Raw genomic sequence first — 19,894 nt, 5'->3', positions numbered from 1 at the left:
TATTATCCACTTTCACTAAAATCTGTGAATAAAGTTATAAAGTTGTACTTTTGTAGAATATACAGTGACACCTGGCTATAGATGTATGTAATACATTGGCCATCAAGCAAAATTAGTATATGCCCCCAAGTAACCTACAGGATGAGTCATCAATAACAAGAATATCCCCAAAATAGCTAATTGTTGGTACATATTATTATATATATTATATAAGTGCATATAGCACAAAACATATGTGGTATAAACACTTAAACAACAATTTTGACATCATGAGGACCTACAAACATAACCTCTAATCAGATTTTTATCATACTGCAAAACACTACCACCAACTTTATTGAGAATGTCTGGCTACAGAAAAGCTGATAATGAAGAGGGCACAGCTCAATGCTAATAGAAAGACAAAACTTCAACTTCATTTACTAGATAACGTAAAGTAAAAAAAAACCAACGTAAAAAAACATCCAGATACTGGCGGCCAGTAATAAACATGCTAGACAATTAGCTCGCTAGTGGCAGTGCTAGCTAGACCTCCTCTTTTGTCACGTGACCCTTGCCTTGCAAGTCATAGCACTTCCTCGAGAATCTCCCAAGAAAGTAAGTGTTTCCCCAATTTAACCCAAAGGCTATGTGCTCCCGCTACTGGAGAGCTCAAGTATTAACTTTCAATACTGCATGCCAACTATGGTCTGTGTTTTAACCCTGTCACATACAGAAGTTGTACATTTTCTCTGAGCCCTCCACTGAAAAAGTAATTATCGCCTGTAAACATAATTATAATGCATGGAAGGAGTTTCATTTCTATTGGTATTATTTATACCAGTATTATTTTAAACTCTTTTCGTTTCTTCACTGCAGATTAACTTTGGTCTCTGCCCTTTTCTTTCTTTAATATACCGTCATACATGTTTTTCTTCATTCTCGGTGACATTTGTGGTTAACAGGATAGTACAGTCTGATATATGTAGATGGGTGACACAGAGAGACTGGTGCCACGTCCAAAAAAGTATTCTAAGCAAGTGGCATTAAAAAAACAAGACACGGAACATGCATAAATAGACACACACCTCTGTACTTTGCAGAGGAGTCACAGCACACATTATGCAAAAGTCAGTGCCTGTTTTGTGTATCATCTGCGGTACAACTGTGGTGACAGGCTTCTTATGACAATTATACCCTTGCTGCAATCGAGCCGATTGACAGTGCTGCTTTAATTAGCCAAATTAAATAGGAGTTTGTGCTCACTTCGCTCATGACTCCTTACTGATAATTAAAAGCGATGTGTCCAGAAACCACACGCATAAGCATACTGCATGGCTGACTAAAAATAATAGTAGCGTGTGCCATTATTTTACAGTGAGAGATTTAAGTCGTTTTTATGGATGTGGATACCGCAGCAGTGACCGGGTCAAAGGGTTAGCTTGTTATGTGTGCTCAGACTTACACATACACAGCGTCTCCTCTGAGCGTTTTCTCTTGAGTGACTCGGAGCAAAAGGCCATCAATAGCATCAGTGTTTGTATCCAAACTTGGGGACTCGGCCAGGGTTAACAGGCTTTTGGTCCGCACCAAGTCGACCCCCTGAGGTAATAGGAAGCAGCTGACCTGAGACCTCGGAGAACTGCACCTTACAGCCTGGTGCTCTGACTAATGACCCCTTGTTTTCATAGCAAGCTGAGTGCATGGGTGTTACATGTGGCCTCAATAGAACATGTTTGTGCACACACACACACACACACACACACACACACACACACACACACACATATGGTCAGATGAAAGGAATCTCACCCTCCATTTAACAGCAAATGCTTTGGAGAGTGTTAAATGTGACCTCAGTTGTCTGCAGTCATTGTGGGATGATGCACTATGTGTCATTGGCATTTTTAGGCGGAGCATTGTATCCTGTTTAGGCCAGATGTTGGGCTTGTGATACAAATATACTGATGAGGCATAGGTTTCTTTATAAGCCGATTTTCTTCATTGCCCAATTCTGCATCTACCGCTTCAGAGGAAGTGTAATCATTTCATCACTTTCTCGCTCATATTATCTCTTGTATTACAGTGGGTTTTTACTGATGCTGAGCTTGTATTATTTTCTAAAATGAATGTTTGGTTTATCAGTTAAACTGAGCATTACTTTCAATTTGATAATGTTTGGTCTCATATCCTGAAAGGAAATAGAAATACCAGTACTCAGTAACAAGTAACAGTAACAAGCCAAACAGTCCACAGCCACGCTAGCGGGTCTGTGAGGCTGTAATGTCCAAGGTACAAAACAAACAAACTGTAATGTAAGTAAGTATTACAAGCCAAGCCACAATGCCAACCTTCTGATGGCGCTAGAGAAAACGTCATTAGGATACATCATCTGGGGAACATGAATGTCTGTACCAAACTTTGTCAATCCATTTGGTAGAAAATGTTGACCCACTAGTGGTGCTAGAAAAGTCAGGTGATCACCAAAGTCAACACAAATGTCTTTAATATAAATCCATCTAGTAGTTGTTGCGACCACCATTATTATCTGTCCCAAATTCCATGACAAATAATCAAAACAAATAATTAGTTACTAAAATACAAAAATATCAACCATTACAGTGGCGCTAAATGCAAAGTCAGGGGATCATCAAAGACAGTAGGCTTTATCCTCTGGGAAACACAAATCTCTGTCATGTCAGTCCATCCAGGACCTAACCTAATGCCATTAGCGTGAGGGTTTTTGTCAAGGGTTGTGGGCTGAATTGGTTTAAAGCTTTAGTTGCTGATCTCCACTTTAATAAAAACACTAAACTTACTGGCTTCATGATCATCAGCAAAGAAAAAATGCCCAATGAAACATAAGTTGTATGTATTTGTGTGTCCTGCCAGACTTAAGTTGGGTCACCGACAAAGTCCTTCGGCCCTCGTCTGGCCTCTCTGTGGCTACAGGTGCTTCACATTATGGCTCGTAAAACTCAGCAAGAGGGAAAAATTATTGCCACAATTTGTTAAAGAGGAAGGGGGAGGCATGGGGTTCGAGGGGGTACTGGAGTGGTGCTGTATATGGATACAGTATTGACATACGTGACTGTGTTGTGTCTGCTGAACGCTTCAGCATTCCAGCCCTGTGCCAGGAAAGGCCATATTGTTTTTGAATTGAACTCAAGTGTCATTTTCTGAGGAATGATTTAGTGGTGTGTGTGTGTGTGTGTGTGTGTGTGTGTGTGTGTGTGTGTGTGTGTCACACGCCAGCTGGCACACTCCTCGGCCGACGGTGTGTATGCCATATGTACTGGGAGGAAGGTTACAGGGTCACAGGGCCACGGGGTCGCTGGGAGTGCACTGTGGAGAGAGGAAACAGGCCTAATCTCAGAAAGGCTGGCAGCTTCCTGTTCTGAGTGGAGGGTACACAGAGGACACTGTCTTAGCTCTGGATACCCTGCTAGTGAATTTACTATGTAATTCAATCAGGATTAGACCACTCACTCACGCCCTCTAATAATAGTGAGAGGGAGGAGGCCAGACTGAGCTTTAAATCAGTATCTCCTCAACCTGATTTTACTTTCAGACATGGGTCTTTTTTTGGCCTCGCATGCGTTGTTCTTCTGATGTAGTTTCTGTAAGCATAATTGGGATGAAATTAACTTTTTCATTACCACTCTTATGAAGGTTTTACTGTGTAAAAAATGCACCCAAGCAATATGGTGTGTAACATAGTGTTACAACTATGTTCAAATTGTTAAAAAAAAAATAAAGCTTACATATACATTTTTACTTTGTTACTTTTTCCAGGAAAGAAGGGTAGCAGACTGAAAAGAAATAAAAAAAAACAACAACTATGCAGTTTGAATTTACCCATCCCAGTTGTGTTTCTTTGGAAGACACTGCTCTACTAGAGTTTACAGTAAACTAGGTCCTCTTGTGGTGAGCACAGCTCAGAAAATACTTCCAGGAATAGAAAGTGAAAAAAAGCAAACTGAAATTACCTGCTTATCACTCTGATCAGCCTGAGCTCCCCCAAAATACTTTTAAAAAGAGGAATAAACAATAGATATGTATGGTGTTTATGTCAACCCTAACCCTTTTTACACGTATTACTGTAATATGTATGTATTCTCTAATTTCTTTATTATTTATTTATTCTAATACATATAATCTAAAACTAAGGAGCCTCATACCTATATTTCCACTATCACCAATATCACCAATACTTATTACGTATTGATTAATTTTTATAACCTACACAATGCTGTCTTCCAGAAGTGTGGAGAATGGAAACAAATATTAAAAAAAACCCCGGTACATGTTAGGTATGAAATATGGGAAAACTATATTCCTCACCCTCATGTGTATTATGTAAGTTACACAAAAATAGACTAATCTTATCTTGTTAACCGCATGACACAGTCATCTGACGAGGGCTTTGGTCAATTCTTTTATAGCTCTTTCGTAGACTAATAGCTAATGCCAACAGTATCTATTATATCATGTTTTAGAAATGGCAGCTGAGTAAAAATAGGCAACAAACTGTATTTTTATATCATTGTTAATTGTTGGTTCTGTGTGCAAATTATATTAATTCATATTATTTTGTTTACTCAGTTAAGCTCAGCACAGCAACTGAATGTGTGAGACACTGTCATGGCTTATTCCAAATTGTTTACAAGCTAATCTAGTTAACTCAGTATCCCATAAATAAATGTAACACAAAGTTTATTGCTCACTAATTAGTCAACATTACTTACTGTAAGTTTTTTCATAAGCAAGCAATTATGAGTGACACACATCTGATGTAACCCTTGTAGTAAGCAGATGATTCAGAAAGAAAAAAAGAATTGTCTTTAAACAGGCCAATAACATAATAACAACAACAATCATTTGATTTGTGTATGCATATGTGTGTGTTCATTTTGCATGTGTTGGAGGATATGCAAGATATGAACTTCATTTCAAGGCTAAGGGGTCAGGGTCGGGGCAGAGGTCAGGGTCAGAGGTGGAGTCCGGGGAGATAGCTTTTTGATCTGCATCCGGATGTGGAGAGAGAGACTCTGCCGTTCTAACTAAAGTGGGAGGAGTCAACAACAACTAATGTCCAGACTGGACAGACCAGACTGTCGCAGTCACTGGAGGGACAGTTAGTAGCTGAATGTAATGCTCAGGCCAGAATGTATGTTTAAATCACAGCCTGGAGGTATGAAGGGGTTGAGTCCTTTGGTCGCCCTCTAGGTTAAAACCAGTGTTGGATAATGGTTGGGGTGCATGTGAGAATTTAGGTGAGGTCTAGACAAGATGAGATGGGCTGCAGCAGTTTGGATGAGCCCCAAGTGTCAAAGAGCAACCCCCTCTCCAGACTAAACATTCATATGAGACAGTTCTGTAAAACCCTGGATTATGTTCAGCTATGACATTTTTAAATATGCAATGCCAGTGCTTTTTCATCATTTTTTTAAAACTGCATGCGTGATAACTGCAGTACGGTTTGGCAATTAACAACTACTGGGTTAAAGCTTCTTTAAGACCCATTTTTATGTCATTATAGCCCCTTTCAAATTATTTCGATGGTACACGTTAAGTTTTTGTTGAAAGAAAAATCCGAAAATCCCGGGTAAATTGGTGCAGTATATGATTTGCTTTAAGTCTATTCATTTCAGGAGTTTAAACATTACTAACGTAGGAGCAGGGAACCCAGCGGCTCACAACCTGAACTGATGCCAACTGAATCACAGTGGCTCCGACCAGGACTTTGACTTTGGAGATAAAGACACAGCGGGTTCTAGCAGGGACAGAAGAGGCATAAAACGGAGACAGGAGCTAGTTTATACCAAGTTAATGTGTAAGTAACTATTAACGTTATGCATCTTATTCATATTATTTAGTCTGGTAGTACTTGTTTGTGTGTGTCGAGACTTGTGTGATGTTATACTGTGTTGAAATAAATGTTCAGTCTCCTTGTTGGTTGTTCTGACACATTCAACAACCTAATTACTGCTTTTTCCATTTTCACAAGGCGGCTGTTGAAATATATTTAAACGTATACATAAACATGCGATAACTAGTTGATTATTGGTTTTATCTAACAACTACTAGTCAACTAGAAAAATCTGTAGTGGCGGGCAACCCTACAAATTAGATTATAGGCCATATGAATGCTCTTCCTAGTTCATGCACTAACATTTACTCAAGTACAATTCAAGAGCAGTTTTTGGGTGCTTGAACTTGAGTATTTCCAATCCAACCCCCCAAAGAAGGACTTTTATTTGTAACATTATACTATATTGACATTGCTTCTTTTACTTTACATTAACAAGTGTCCTGAGATAACTTCTGTTATGAATTGGCGCTATTCAAATACACTTGAATTGAAATTAAGTTGAATTGAATTATAAACTGCAAGTGATTAATTGATTAACAGAGAATAACTAAAAGAAATGTTTAATAAATCAATCAGTGAAAATTTTTCCCCTACGTGATATACTTAAGCCACCTTTAGTGAAAAGGGGTAGTGGTATCTGGAAAAGTATCGAGTTGTGGTGATGATTTTGGCCGAAAACCAAACCGAATTTTGGTTTATGGTATTTCCCATCTATAGTGGCAGCATCCTGTGAGACTGTGGGTTTCACTTGTAGGTTTTACTTCAGCTTTAAGTTGATTTTTGTTGAACTTTCCCAAGGTTTGTTTACGTTACTAGTTGCATTGTAATGATGATAATAATTGCACCTATTCTGCACAGACTCCAGCCCTCATAATAAGACAGAATAAGTGTGGACCATAATGGACAATAAAATACAATAAAAAAGATTAAAGAGGTATAACAAGTGTTTGATAAACGCTATACTAAAAAATAGATCAAATAGAAAAAACAAATACAACCAATAAGAAGGATAAAAAAATATTAATAAGAAAAAAGTAACTAATAAAATACATTAACAAAACTTTTTTTTTTTACAAGGAAATACAATAAAATATGTGAATAAAAGAAAATAAATCATATATAGGAACCATTTTTAGTTAAAAGCCAGGCTGAAGGTATTTATGTTTACAGACAGGGCTGCAAAACTAGTATAATCTATTGACTCAAATCCCTGAAATATTGAGGTTTTGCTATTGGTTGACAAAATCTCTCTCATCTTACATTATCTCATCATACCACCCAACCCACTGATCGCATCGACTCAGTGGGCACATTTGTTATCAGTGAGGAAGCAGTTCAGAGCGTGTCACAGCTGATCTGCTGCACCTCTGTCATACCTCTATCAGCATGGCTATGTCATGTGATTAGTGGTATCTTTTCTGGCTGACTGTATTAACCGTTTATCAGATCACATAGTCATAACCTTATGACAATCATTTTTCCTGTCACCATCAAATTCATATGTGGTTTGCATTTATCTGCAGTTAATCACCCAGCTGCAACGAAAATAAAGTGGCAGTTTCCAGGAGCTTTCTTAGCTGATTTGCTACTCAGAATTTCAGTTACAGTGCCAAATGATATCATTCAGCACTGAAGTGTGTTATTACTGACCCATGTTTTACAAAAGCCACTCTTGCTTTTAAGCAGTGTCTGCAAGAAGCAGTAAGTGTCTGCGTTTCCTCCAAACTCACCACTAAAAACAGATCCAAGCTCTGAGGCAAACCGGCAGTCCGATTTTGGAGAAATCTGCTTTTTCGGTGCCGTGCTTGTACCTAGTGCATGGTAGAGAAGTCCTAATGTCTAATAACACATCCTTACTTGTCTTTTTATTGGCCTGTACAGCTGGTTTTGAGCTTGAGTGGTATAACGTACAGTTCTCTGCAGATGATTACTGGGCCTACATAAAAGCTTGTTGAACGAGGAAATGGGTACCAAATTACCATTATGTGATCTGGGTGGATTACCGTAGCCCTCTGTTCATATAAAACAGAACTAATCTAACATGAGAGCCTAACAGTCATTGTTTGGGTTCACCTCCATGTCTGACTAAATCAAGCACTCAACACTGACAGAATGGCTCAGCCCCAAGCACAGAAAAAACAAATCATAGCATGAAAAAGCCCAGAGGCAAACAACTGGGGGAAAAATTATCTCTTTACAAATGAGTAACAAGTTTCACAGACTGGTGGGTGTACGAGTGCTGTCACTTACAGTGATAGAAGTTGCAGCGCACCAGAGCAGGGTAGCACTTTGGGTCATGTAATTATAGCATTACCACGTAATGAGAGTAATTTGTACTAATCACAGAGGCCGTGCTGACTCTGAGAAGAACCTCTGTAACAGCAGGAAGTCCAAGTGGGAAAAGGTGGAGAATAGAGACCTGCAGGTGCACCAGTAGAAAACCTGTTTACTTGCAGCACCGCTATGACAAAATCTCTAAAAAAAAAAAACTTACCTGGCCTACTGAATATCTCAGAATCCACACTAATTACTATGATGATGATGAGCACAAGAGAAACTGCCTGCTATTAGGTCTGGGTCTCCATTCTGTTCCCTTATGCTCTCAGTGATTACTTTAACTGTTTTTAGCCATGCTAACAGCATGGCTCTATGGATAACAAAGACTTGGATGGTAATATCTTAACAACTGTTTGATGGATTGTCATAAAATATGGTAAAGAAAATAATTAGCTTTGTGATCAAATATCAGACAAACTAATGACATTCCCATCAACCCCAACTGCACATTTAGTGCTAATTTGTGCTAATTAGCTAATGTTAGTACACTAAAATGCTGATATTAAACTGAAGATGCTGAACATTGAAACATCATACTTGCTAAACATCAGTATACAGTGTGGTTGTTGACTGATACACACTTTATGGTAACACCTATACCACTGGCTATATTGACATTTAAAATGAGGGATCACATATGTTAGAGGGGGCAGAAAGATGTGATTTGTGATCATTATTTTCCAAAATCCACACTAAAATGTATGGTTGGTCATTTCCATTTCAATTCTGGAGAACTTTCTTCCTTATTGGGTATGAAAAACTCTTGCCAAAACAAAGAGAAAAATATGTTTTTTTAGATTTAGCTGGCTTCGACTATGCATATTGTCATTCTGCAGCCTCACGCTCTGCACTGTTATGCACTTTTCTTATCCCTTTCTCATGCATTTATCCCATTTCTTCCCTCCTTCTACCCAAGGCCTGAGCCAGAAGAGTAGTTTGGAGCTGGTGGGCAGCAGCAGGGCTTAAGTGTTTCCTGTAGGGCCTGTTGGACAGGAGGAACCGCCGCTGGCCCTCAGCCTTCAGGGGTGGAAAGTATGTGTCGTAGGCTGCGCTCCCACCTCCCACCTCCCAGCCTGGGAACGGAAGCTGGGAGCCGCCAGGGAAAACAAGCAGACAATCAGGTAGGGCCTGAGCCGGGAGAGAGAAAGAGAGGATAGAAGGGGAGGCGGAGCTGCTAGATACGTCAGGTCCTGAAAGACTCAACTGAAGCTCTAGGAAAAGCATACAGATGTAATGGGGTTTGGGATGGAGGATTTGTTTATGTGTTTGTGTGAGCATTTCCTCATCCATCAAAGAAAGTGAAAGGATGTGTGTGTTTTCAGAAGGACCGGCGCACAGAGCGTGTGTGTGTATGTCGCGCAAGCATGTGCATTACTGAAACATAATCCGATATTAAAGTTTAGAGAGTGTTTGTACAGTGTGTGTTGGTTAGTCTGTGTGTGAGAAAGTCGGGTACTGTGTGTGTGTGTGTGTGTGTGTGTGTGTGTGTGCGCCCACACATGCGTTTGTGTGCTGTGTGTTTGGTTAAGGACAGTGGCCAGCAGGGGACAGGGTGGGTTAAGGTCAGGGGAGAGGGGATGCCTAAAGGGAGGAAGACTGTGGTGTTCAGTTTCCACAAGGGGGGTCCTGTCGGCCTGCACGTAACACAGTGTGTGTGTGTGTGTGTGTCTGTGTGTGGGTGGGTGGGTGGGGGGCATGGACCTCTCTCTCGCTCTCTCTCTCTTGCTTGCTCTCTCTCTCTTGCTCTCTCACTCTCTCTCACTCTCTAAAACAGAGCTTTAAATGAGCAGGGGAATGAATGAGGGAAATTTCCCTCTAATGGTATTTTTGAATGGCTTTTGAAAGGAATGAGAGGCAGGAATGGACAAGGCTGAAACATTTCTATTGGCTTGTTCCTGTACACATTAAAGTTCTAATAATAAAAGTCCTGGTCAATCATTTATAGCTTATTACATAAAAATGCCAAAAGAAATGGTTCAGCCAACAATATCAACCACGTGTCTGACCTACATTTACTTTGTTTTTACATCATGCAGGAACTTTTTTGAATAAGCATCCATCATTTTGTCTCATACCGAAGTTTGAAATCTAATTTTATCTGCGGTCAAAAGACCTAACTCACTATCTACCCATATTAAACTGATCAAGACTGTTTATGAATAAATGACATTGTCCGCATACCAGTGGAATGATAGTGATCTGCTTTTATTCAAATAATAATAATAATAATAATAATTTTATGATGTGATTGGTTTTGCTTGTGGAAGTGTTCCACACTTCACTTAGAGTGAAGAGTAGTTTCTATATCAAAGTTGTAGAGTAGATTTTCAAAACAATCTCATCACAAGGTTCATTTAGTAGTGCTTCTGGAGCTTTCGATCATATCACATCAGCCAGAATTTCTAATGATTTAAGTCTGAACTTTAAAATATGTGATGTATGTCATCTTTGAAATTAGTTTATTATCAAGGAAATCATGCATAGACCTTGCCGTGATCCTAACAGAAAAAGGAGGAATAGAATATTTTTTTTATTTAATATTTTTACAGTGGAAGAACTGGGGTTGGCCGTTTTGATTGATTGTAAATTATTGATTGACTATAAAGACCTTTTTTTTTTTCCACAATATTTTTATTTTATTTTCAGATTTTAACAGCTTGACATACAGCCTTTACATTCGTATATCTTCATTCAACTTCCATACTGTAAGATCGCTGCATTTACTTGGAGACAGAAGTAAAAACAAAACAAAACACTCAGAACAAGAATGCTCCTCCTGTTAAAATGGTAATCTATATAAAATCAACTATTATTTAGTGCAAATTAAAACACATATATAGAAAAACAATATAAAACTTACAAGATCGGAATCTACATTGTCCACAAAGACTAGTCATCCACTTCTTCGTCTGTTAAATCCAAGTCCTTGGTTGATGAAAGGGCTCCATATGTCCTCGAATACATGCTGTTTAGCCTTTAATATGTAAGTCATTCTCTCTAATGGAAGGCTTGCTAACATCTGTCTTATCCATTGAGTAGTACTTGGTCTATGAATCTTTTTCCACAATAATGCAACACATTTCTTAGCATAAAGCAAGCTGAGGTCTATAAATGTCTGCTCATTCCTACTATAGTTATGTTTCTCTGGGTATAAGCCCAACAGAAAAAGTTTAGGGTTCTATTTGTTTTGAAATAATCTTCTCAACTATAGCTCTTACCTCTTCCCAGAATATTTTAATCTTTCCGCATTGCCAAATGCAGTGAAACAAACTTCCTCTGGATTCCATACATTTTGTGCATACATCTGGTAAATGTTTATTATATCTATTTAAATCTATCTGTGTCACATATGTCCGCATTGACCATTTGTACTTTCCAGTCCCCATCCGAAACTTCTAATTGCAAGTCTTCCTTCCATGTATTCAACTTATACTGTGAATTTTCTGATGAATAAGATGCCAGCAACCTGTAAACTTCTGATATGATACCCGTTCTTAAACTGTCCTTTATCATAATTTTCTCCAAGGATGAATGTGGGGGTCTAGTAAGTCAAGTATTTTGATTTGCTTTAACAAAGCTTCTAAGCTGGAGGTACTTGAAAAAATGTTTCCTGTTGAGGCCAAACTTAAAGCTCAACTCCTCAAAAGACATCATAATACCTGAGTCTGTCAAGTAAAGGTCTTGGACCATTTTAAGTCCCTTAGAGTGCCACAATTTAAACACCGCATCCCCTCTCCCTGGTGCAAAAAAACAATTACCCCATACTGGACTATATTGAGATAATGTATGCTGTTCCTTTTTTGAACATCATACCATATTTTTAACATGTGCTTTACTATTGGGTTTTAAGTTTGTTTCTTTAGTCTTTTTACTGTGTCTGAGTACATGTATGAGGGAAGAGGCAACGCCAGACCGTGAGACTCCATTTCAGTCCAATGTAGTGGCTCATTTGTTGAAAAGTAGAACATAACAGACCTCAGCTGCGCAGCCCAGTAATACCACATTAAGTTTGGACACCTTAAGCCCCCTCTGTCATATGGCAGATACAACAAAGATAAACAAAGTATTGCCCTCCTATTCTTCCATATAAATCTCACAAACATATTTTTAGTTTTTGAGAAAAAATCTGGAGGATGTGGCAGAGGAACATTTATTTTTTGATCTTCAAATCTAAAATTTAAAAAACAGATTCCTTAAGGCAAAATTGAGGGTCTGGAGTTAAATGTGCTTCTGTTGTGGGGGTCCTTGACATTACAAGGTTTGGAAACCCCTGGTACAGAATATAGTAAATGCTGTCCTCTCTTTTTCTCTGTAACAGGAACTCGCTGCTATTTCATTAGTTTGAGGTGGCCCAAAAAGGGTTGAACATGCTTGAGGGCTCTTTATGGTCGCATTTGACCATAAATGTGTCACTTACTTCCTCCCAGTAGTGATGCCGCTTTTAAGACAGTATTGAATGCCATTCATAATCCTGCTCTTGTTATCTGGCCGGAAATCTGAGTTTTTACCAAAAAGGCTTGTAAGCGAATCAGTGGTTTAGACCACAGCTTCGCTTTCCCACCTTGGTTCACTTGCTCTACACCTGTTATTGTGAGCGATCATAATCAAATCAGAAAGTCATGACTGGTTTAGATCATTTGTTCGCTCTGAGGTGTTTTCAGAGCAAAGGTTGGTGAGGTCACTGGATCCGGTGCAATGCCTCGAATCATGTTACAGTGTTTGCTATCTGCTCTCCTCGGGTTATTTCCTTTTTGTCTTTCATATAAACTGTGTGGAAACAAGTGAATTACATAAAACAATAAACCAATTATACTATTACGGGATCGCACATGTTGTTGTATTTATTAGTATTGCATGATTTCAATGATTTAGGTTTGCGGCATAATAGACTTGCATGGTTGCCTTTCCGTCTGTGTTTGGTACGTGCTCCATTGACTGTCCTGGGTCACAGTGGGACGCCAGTGATTGAAGCTGAGTTGAGAGAGGGGAGAGAGGGGACAGACAGGGGAGGGGGGGTGGACGTGACATCCCCAGCTGGCCTGTGACATCACTCCAGCGAGGACAGGAAGTAGGGGAGTTGAGAAGCTAGGGTACAGTAGGTGACATCAGGGCTCTGTCTGGGTCTCTTGGTCCTCCAGCTGGGTAAACTAGACAGAGACCCCCGCAATCAAACCCACCCATCCGCCAACCCCTCCATCTTCAGCCTTTGTCTCCAGCTTTTGTCGACCGCCTTTCTTCGACCCTCTACATTTATGTTCACAGACACTACCTACCCTCTCTGACTCACACACATATAATGCCATGTGTTTCCTCATACAGTCTCCCCTTTATCTAACACTCTCTTTAATGTGTGTGTATGTGTATATTTATGTTTTTGAACGTGTCTGCTTCTCATCCGTTCACTCTGACCTCGCATCTCCGCTGAATGTGATCAAACAGAATCCCCGCTGGCTTACACATAGACACATACAGTACATGTACATATATACATGAGGAGTTTGCAATTTTCTTTCGAGGGACAGAGCCGACTGCCCAAGTGAACTAAGCACCTGGTTAGGGCCCTTTAGCCACCAGGAGGAGCCCCCAAAGCCCCCAGGGTCACTCATAAAATATTTTAGGGAAACTATTACAAACTTCAAAATTGTAACAAAACACATTTTCAGGTTGCTTTAACAAATTTGTTTTTGATGATTTGAGAGTCACAAACAGCACATATTGGCACCACTATACCAAATTTGCAGCCTTGTACAAGTGGATATAATACAGGAATTTGATAACAGCCTAATTATAGTTTCAAAGTAATGAGAAATTATGCAAAAAAATAAAAGCTACCTAATAGACCGTGAAAGCCAAAATGGTAAATGGACTGTACTTATATATCTCTCTAGTCTTCTCACGCTGTACAGTACATGCCACATTAACCCATTCATGACAAAGGCCATCACAAACAGAAACTAACCCATTCACGCACCAATGCACAGCATCAGGAGTAATGTGCGTTTCAGTATCTTGCTCAAGGACACGTCAACGTGCAACGGAAGAAGCCGGGGATCGAACCACCAACCTTGCAATTAATGGACTACCCCCTCTGCCTCCTGAGCACCAGCTGCAATCAAGATGCAATAACTGGTTGCTATTTATAAACAGTTTTGCACTGAAGCGAAGGAAACCATTCAAATATTCTACAGACTGAACTAAGGTGAACACTGCTTTGTTACAGTGTTATGAACAATGGTGTGATGGCTTAATAATGGTTATACTGATGTGTTTGTTTGAATGGCGATCAGTTACCTTTATGGTAAAAAACCCCTTCACAGTCAGTGTATATGAATCTTTGAACTGAACTGAACAAAACAACATAAATGCATTTTTTTCTCATTTTGGAACAAAAGAATGCAGAAGTATGAACTCATAAAGCTCAAGAAGCACACACACACACACCCACACACACACACACACCCACACACACACACACACACACACACACACACACACACACACACACACACACACACACAATACTGTTCTGTAAGTTCATTTCAATGACTACACAGAGAGAGAGAGTGTGAGTGAATGGGCTGCCAGTCACACTGAGTGGGTTGGCCGTTGGTTTGCACATCTCCGCTTTGAATGTGAAACACATGTTAATGTGTGGGTGGGAGTCAAGAGAATAGAGGAGAGGGTATCCATGTCTCAATATGAAAACGCCCTGTCTGTCCATCTGCAAGAACATTTAATAAGACTTGCACACCAGCAGACCTTTTTTCCATCCTCTCTCCTCTCTCAATCTCTCCAGTCTCATGCTCTTGTTATCTTTGATCTCCAGGCTCAGATTCTTTTCTATGCAAATTAAGTTTGCTGAAAACTGAGGGTGAAAAGTGTGTTTCACTGCAGTTGTGAATGTTTGTGCCTGTGTAATGTTTCGCTTTTCACCGTACTTTCTGTGTTTGTTTAGGTGTGTAAATGTTTGCACAATGAACTCTACTATCTGTCATATGGTGTAAGATCTCTCCAGTGTGCGTACTACGTATGTTCCACCACATGTGTTTGTTTGAAGGACGTGTTATTGTGGGGCTGAATGTGCAAGAGCGGGCTGAGTGCGTGGCAGCCCCTGGCCTGCCCCCCCTCAGTGCTCTGGTGTGTGTCACAGGGCTCTGCCGTGGGTTTATGATGTCTGGCAGAGAGTGTAGAGAGTGCAGATGGCAGGAGCAAGAGAGAAAAGGAGGGAGGGAGGGAGAGAGAGGTGTGTGGTTGCATTAATATGGTCTGCAATTCTCGTTAGCACTAATCAGGGGCTTCCTGTACCGGGAGGAGCATGAGTTCACCTTCCCAAGCACCCCACACACATATACACACAGAGATACATGCATGCACACTTGTACAGAAAACATAATAGATACCATTATGGTGCTCACATACACAAACACCTGCACACTCCCCTTCAATCCTACTGGCTCCCTCCCATCCCTCTCTTCCTACATACTGAATACTGAAGGTCCATCTCTGTGTCTCGGTTTCTGCCCCCACACTCATGTATGACCATGTATCCCTCTCTGTTTGTTTGGCTCCTCATGCTCTGAAACTGGCCATAAAATAAGTTGGAAGGAACTGCAAGCAACTGAAAGTAGAGCTTTTTCCACTCTCGGGGTGACTTACCATATGCTCAGAATCACGTGAGACCACAGCGGAGAGTTCACTCTCCCTCAGAAATGCCCTCGTCCCAACGTGAACTCTGAGGGGTCATGAACTTCAGCTTGAGTGTAGAGGAACTGGCACTCAGGGTGGAGATCGACAAAGACGGGCTAGTTGGCATAAAGGTAGCGCAGATCACATCCTGGAATGTGGAACACAATGACGCACTTGTGAGCAGTAATTCATTTGCTGACATTGGCATACTGCAGAAAAAAAGCACCTAAGCCTGACAGGAATCAAGTTATCTGCATGTGCGCAAAGTGTGTAATACCATCTGCAACCGTTTAGCTGCAGCTCGGAGCCTGTGTGGCCATGATGGCATGTGGAATCTTTGGGCAATATGTTGACCACAGAAACAATAGAAACGAGATTCCACAATGAAAATGTCATAAGTACCCTCGCCCCTTTTCCTCTCCCTCCTCCCATCCCTTCCTCTCCTTTCTCCCGAGTTTAAAAGAGCCCCAGGGTAAGATAAATTAATGTATTTAAGATGTGGAAATCAGATATTGAAATCTTTGCCCTCACCATCCTCCCCCTTTCTTCCCCTGCTTCTCCCTAAACCCCCAGCCTCCCTTACCCCCCTTCTCCCTGCACTGCTGCTCTCTTTAATGGAGTTTAATAGTGTACAGGGAGACAGTGTGATAGATAGACTGAGAGAAACTGAGGAGATTTGGTTCAAACTTTTTTTTTCACAGTGCAAGTTTTGTGTCAAATCTTTTTTTTTCTTTTACTGTGCCCTGGGCTTTGCAATTGATAGCCTCCTCAAAACTCAACCACCAACACCACCCTCCTCCTCTTTCTCCTCTTCTTCCCTGCACACCTTCCCACCCCACTGAACCCTGGCCAGCCACAGCTGCCTGACCAGATGTGAAAGAGAAAGAAAGGGAGGAGAAGGAGAGATGGAGGACAGGGAGAGGCCACCTCCTGCGGGGAATGAGGAGTGAAACAGAGAGAGTGGAGAATGAGGGGATGGAGAAAAGGAGGGAGAGGGAAAGTTGCAGAGAGGAGATAGAGAGAATTGGAAAGATGGAATAACATAGCTCGTAATCAAATGTGAGAGAGCAAGCATTTAGCGTAAATTATTCCTCTTTAGACAGTACCTGGCCTTGTCATTAAAGACCACCTACCCAGACCACACCAGACCTCAGTGTGGTCAGTCATCAAACATGGCAGAAATCTTTATTGCTGCAGCTTCACACCTCTTTTCACACCTTTAATCATTAATTAAGACCAAAATAAGAACAAAAACCTTTAAAAAGTGACCAAAAGCAAAGTCTACAACATTTCGTAGCTCAGTCGGCAGGTTAGTGGAGTCCGTATGTATCCAGGCTTCTCCATGGGCACAGCTGATTTATGTAGCAGCTCAGCACTCTAAGCCCCGAGTCCACGCTCACACCGTACTCCTGGGGGCTGTCTGATTAGAGATGGGGGAGAGAAACCATGCACTCACACACCCCACCATTTGGTTCTCATTACACACATGTACATGCACACACCCAGAACACACTCACACCCTCACACATGCACACTTGAGCACACATACAAAGATGCAGATACGGACTTGTGCAACGTCAAACATGTAGTGCCATTCCTAATTTACCTGTGTATTGCGAAATCTGGCATTGGCAGTTGTAGCGCTGGATAAATGGAGCAACATTAAAATGAAGAAGTGGAAAGGCAAAGAAGTAGAGCTGCACTATTAAGAAAGAATGCAACACACATCTGAAACAGTATTTATGACGCATATTTGACTAGTTTCCAGATATAAAAGCATAAACAGTGTTCTCGTTCTCCTCTAAAGTTCCCCTAAAGTCTAATGTTCAAATCCACTTGTCACACTTTCTTTCCTTTTTTACAGCACTGTGTTCCATCCAAAGCAATAAAATAATGTAGGCTGAAATGGCCTCTCTCCTACATTTATTTTCTACACGCAGATAGTTTGGAAGGTGCCATCAGGCTGGTGGTGTCAACCTGAAACCCGATTTTGTGCATTCTCAAAAAAAAAACTTCTACAGGACTGTACCCCATGCTGTTTAACACAAGTGTTAATATGAGAGGACTGTAAACACTCGGCTGTAATCACAGACCGCAGCATGTGGTCGCTTTGACTGCAATGAGATGAGGAGATGCATGTGTTATAGGTAGGAATGAGAGAGCCTGGGGGGCGTGAAGGCTAATTTACAACACAGAATGTTGATTTTAACAGCTGACCAATGAATGACAACCCACGTAGGGTGTGTGTGTGATCTACTAAAGTCACTGTTGTGTTCTGGTTTGTGCATCATTTGCAGCACAGTCATTAAAACCTTATTAAAAATCTGTTTGCCGAGCACCCCATACCGTTATACATACACTGTCTCACTCCAGGATGGCCTATAGATCCACCCACAGTACTGACTCATGTTGTGTTGTCTCCTTGTCAGAACTTTCACCTTGCTGCCAGAGTCTCAGACAGTCCCCCGGCCCCTAGACTCTTCCGGTTTCTCTCCCACCCCGACACCTCACCCGGAGTGACATCAGTCTCCAGCAATGGACGGAAACACATCACACACGTAGCTTCGGTGATGTGCCCCTCACTGGGTCAGGGACATGACGCTGGAGCTCTGATGGGTAAACCAGATGCACACATAGACAAACACACCCATACATACCCGAGACACATTATGCACATACAATAAAGACAATGCATAACAGCTACAGTCCTGCTGGACGTGGAGGAAGAAGAAGGAGGATACAGTTTGATTTAAACAATATAATCAAATAAAGAAAATGTAGCAGAATAAACTTGTTGCAGATGCATTTTTCTTCATATAATGTGTATGTCATGTATGTAATAATATATTAAAGTTTTTAGGAAATTTCTCCCTTTTTCAGCAGACAACTCGAAAAAGTATATATGCTTTAATTTATTGTATCTTTGATCATACCTTGTTTGATGTTTTTATGTGTATTTATGTAAATCATAATCTTTAATATTTAATTATTTTAGTTTTTTGTAATTGTCAGATAGCTGATAGCCTAAAACACACAGCCTCAACGCTGCTACACGCTATACAAGATCACCTAGGTCTGTTACTGTTGCTTGTGTCTCTGTGACAAAGAATGTGTGTCGTTTATCTAACAAAGCACCTGTTGAGGAGGCTGCCGTCCGTTCAGCCGTGGTCCCTAGTGATCATGCTCAAGTGTGAAAAGAACAATGAGGTGGACAGACATGGATGAGAGGATTCTGCGGGGGACGTAGTGGAGACAGATCACGCTCTCTCTCCAAGGGGGTGTCGCTGTCTGACAGGAAGTGTAGGTCAGCACTGGACGTGTGTTTGCGTGTGTGTGCTTGTCTGTCTGTGTGGCCAGGTCCGCACCATCAGGTCAAGGCTGTACAGCCAGCAGGAAATGACCCAAAACATGCACATGAAGATTTAACCCCATGTGTACCGTGTCATCTTCTCATCTGAGGTTCTTATCTGGATGATAACTCTCATCCCTTCTTTTGTTAGCAGAGATTTAAATTTAGTGGTAAACAAGTCTGTTTGTGTCTATAAAATCATAAAAAGTAAGAAGTGAAGTACCTTTTTGTGATGTAAAAAGTACAGTGGCTGTGTTAGTCTGACTATAAAGTATGAATTTATCCCAAGAAAATGATTTAAATCAATAATGATTTATTCATAGCTGCATAATGACATAATTCTTGGAAATGGATGAAGTAACAGACTGTATACGTGAGCATCCAAATACACATAAGAATATTTGGAATACTTGAGCAGAGGTGCTCTAAATTTAGCTTCCCCTTGACTTTCCCTCACCCCCTCCCAACACTTCTGCCTTCCAGCCTGAAACAATGGACCCCCTAAGTCCCTCCCCCGTCCTCCCCCCACCCAACACACACACACACGCCCTGTGCCATTATTGGATGTGCTACCTCTCCCTATTTAGGTGTGTGTATGTGAGTCCATCTGGCCTCTGGAGTCCCATAAGGAAGAGCAAAATGTTTAGCGGCTCCTGTACTCACTTTGC

At 40.8% G+C, this 19,894-nt stretch overlaps 1 long non-coding RNA gene across 1 annotated transcript; it reads left to right on the top strand.

Annotated features, from left to right (window-relative positions):
* The first annotated feature begins 5,672 nt into the window (after positions 1-5,672).
* On the top strand, positions 5,673-18,667 carry LOC127362094 (uncharacterized). Its single transcript, XR_007884381.1, has 3 exons — positions 5,673-5,815; positions 9,108-9,312; positions 18,307-18,667. It is a non-coding gene; the product is annotated as an uncharacterized LOC127362094 (long non-coding RNA).
* The last annotated feature ends 1,227 nt before the right edge of the window (positions 18,668-19,894 follow it).

This window comes from Dicentrarchus labrax, unplaced genomic scaffold, assembly GCF_905237075.1.
Source record: "Dicentrarchus labrax unplaced genomic scaffold, dlabrax2021, whole genome shotgun sequence".
Lineage (NCBI taxonomy): Eukaryota > Metazoa > Chordata > Actinopteri > Moronidae > Dicentrarchus > Dicentrarchus labrax.
This window is presented reverse-complemented; position numbering and strand designations above follow the sequence as displayed.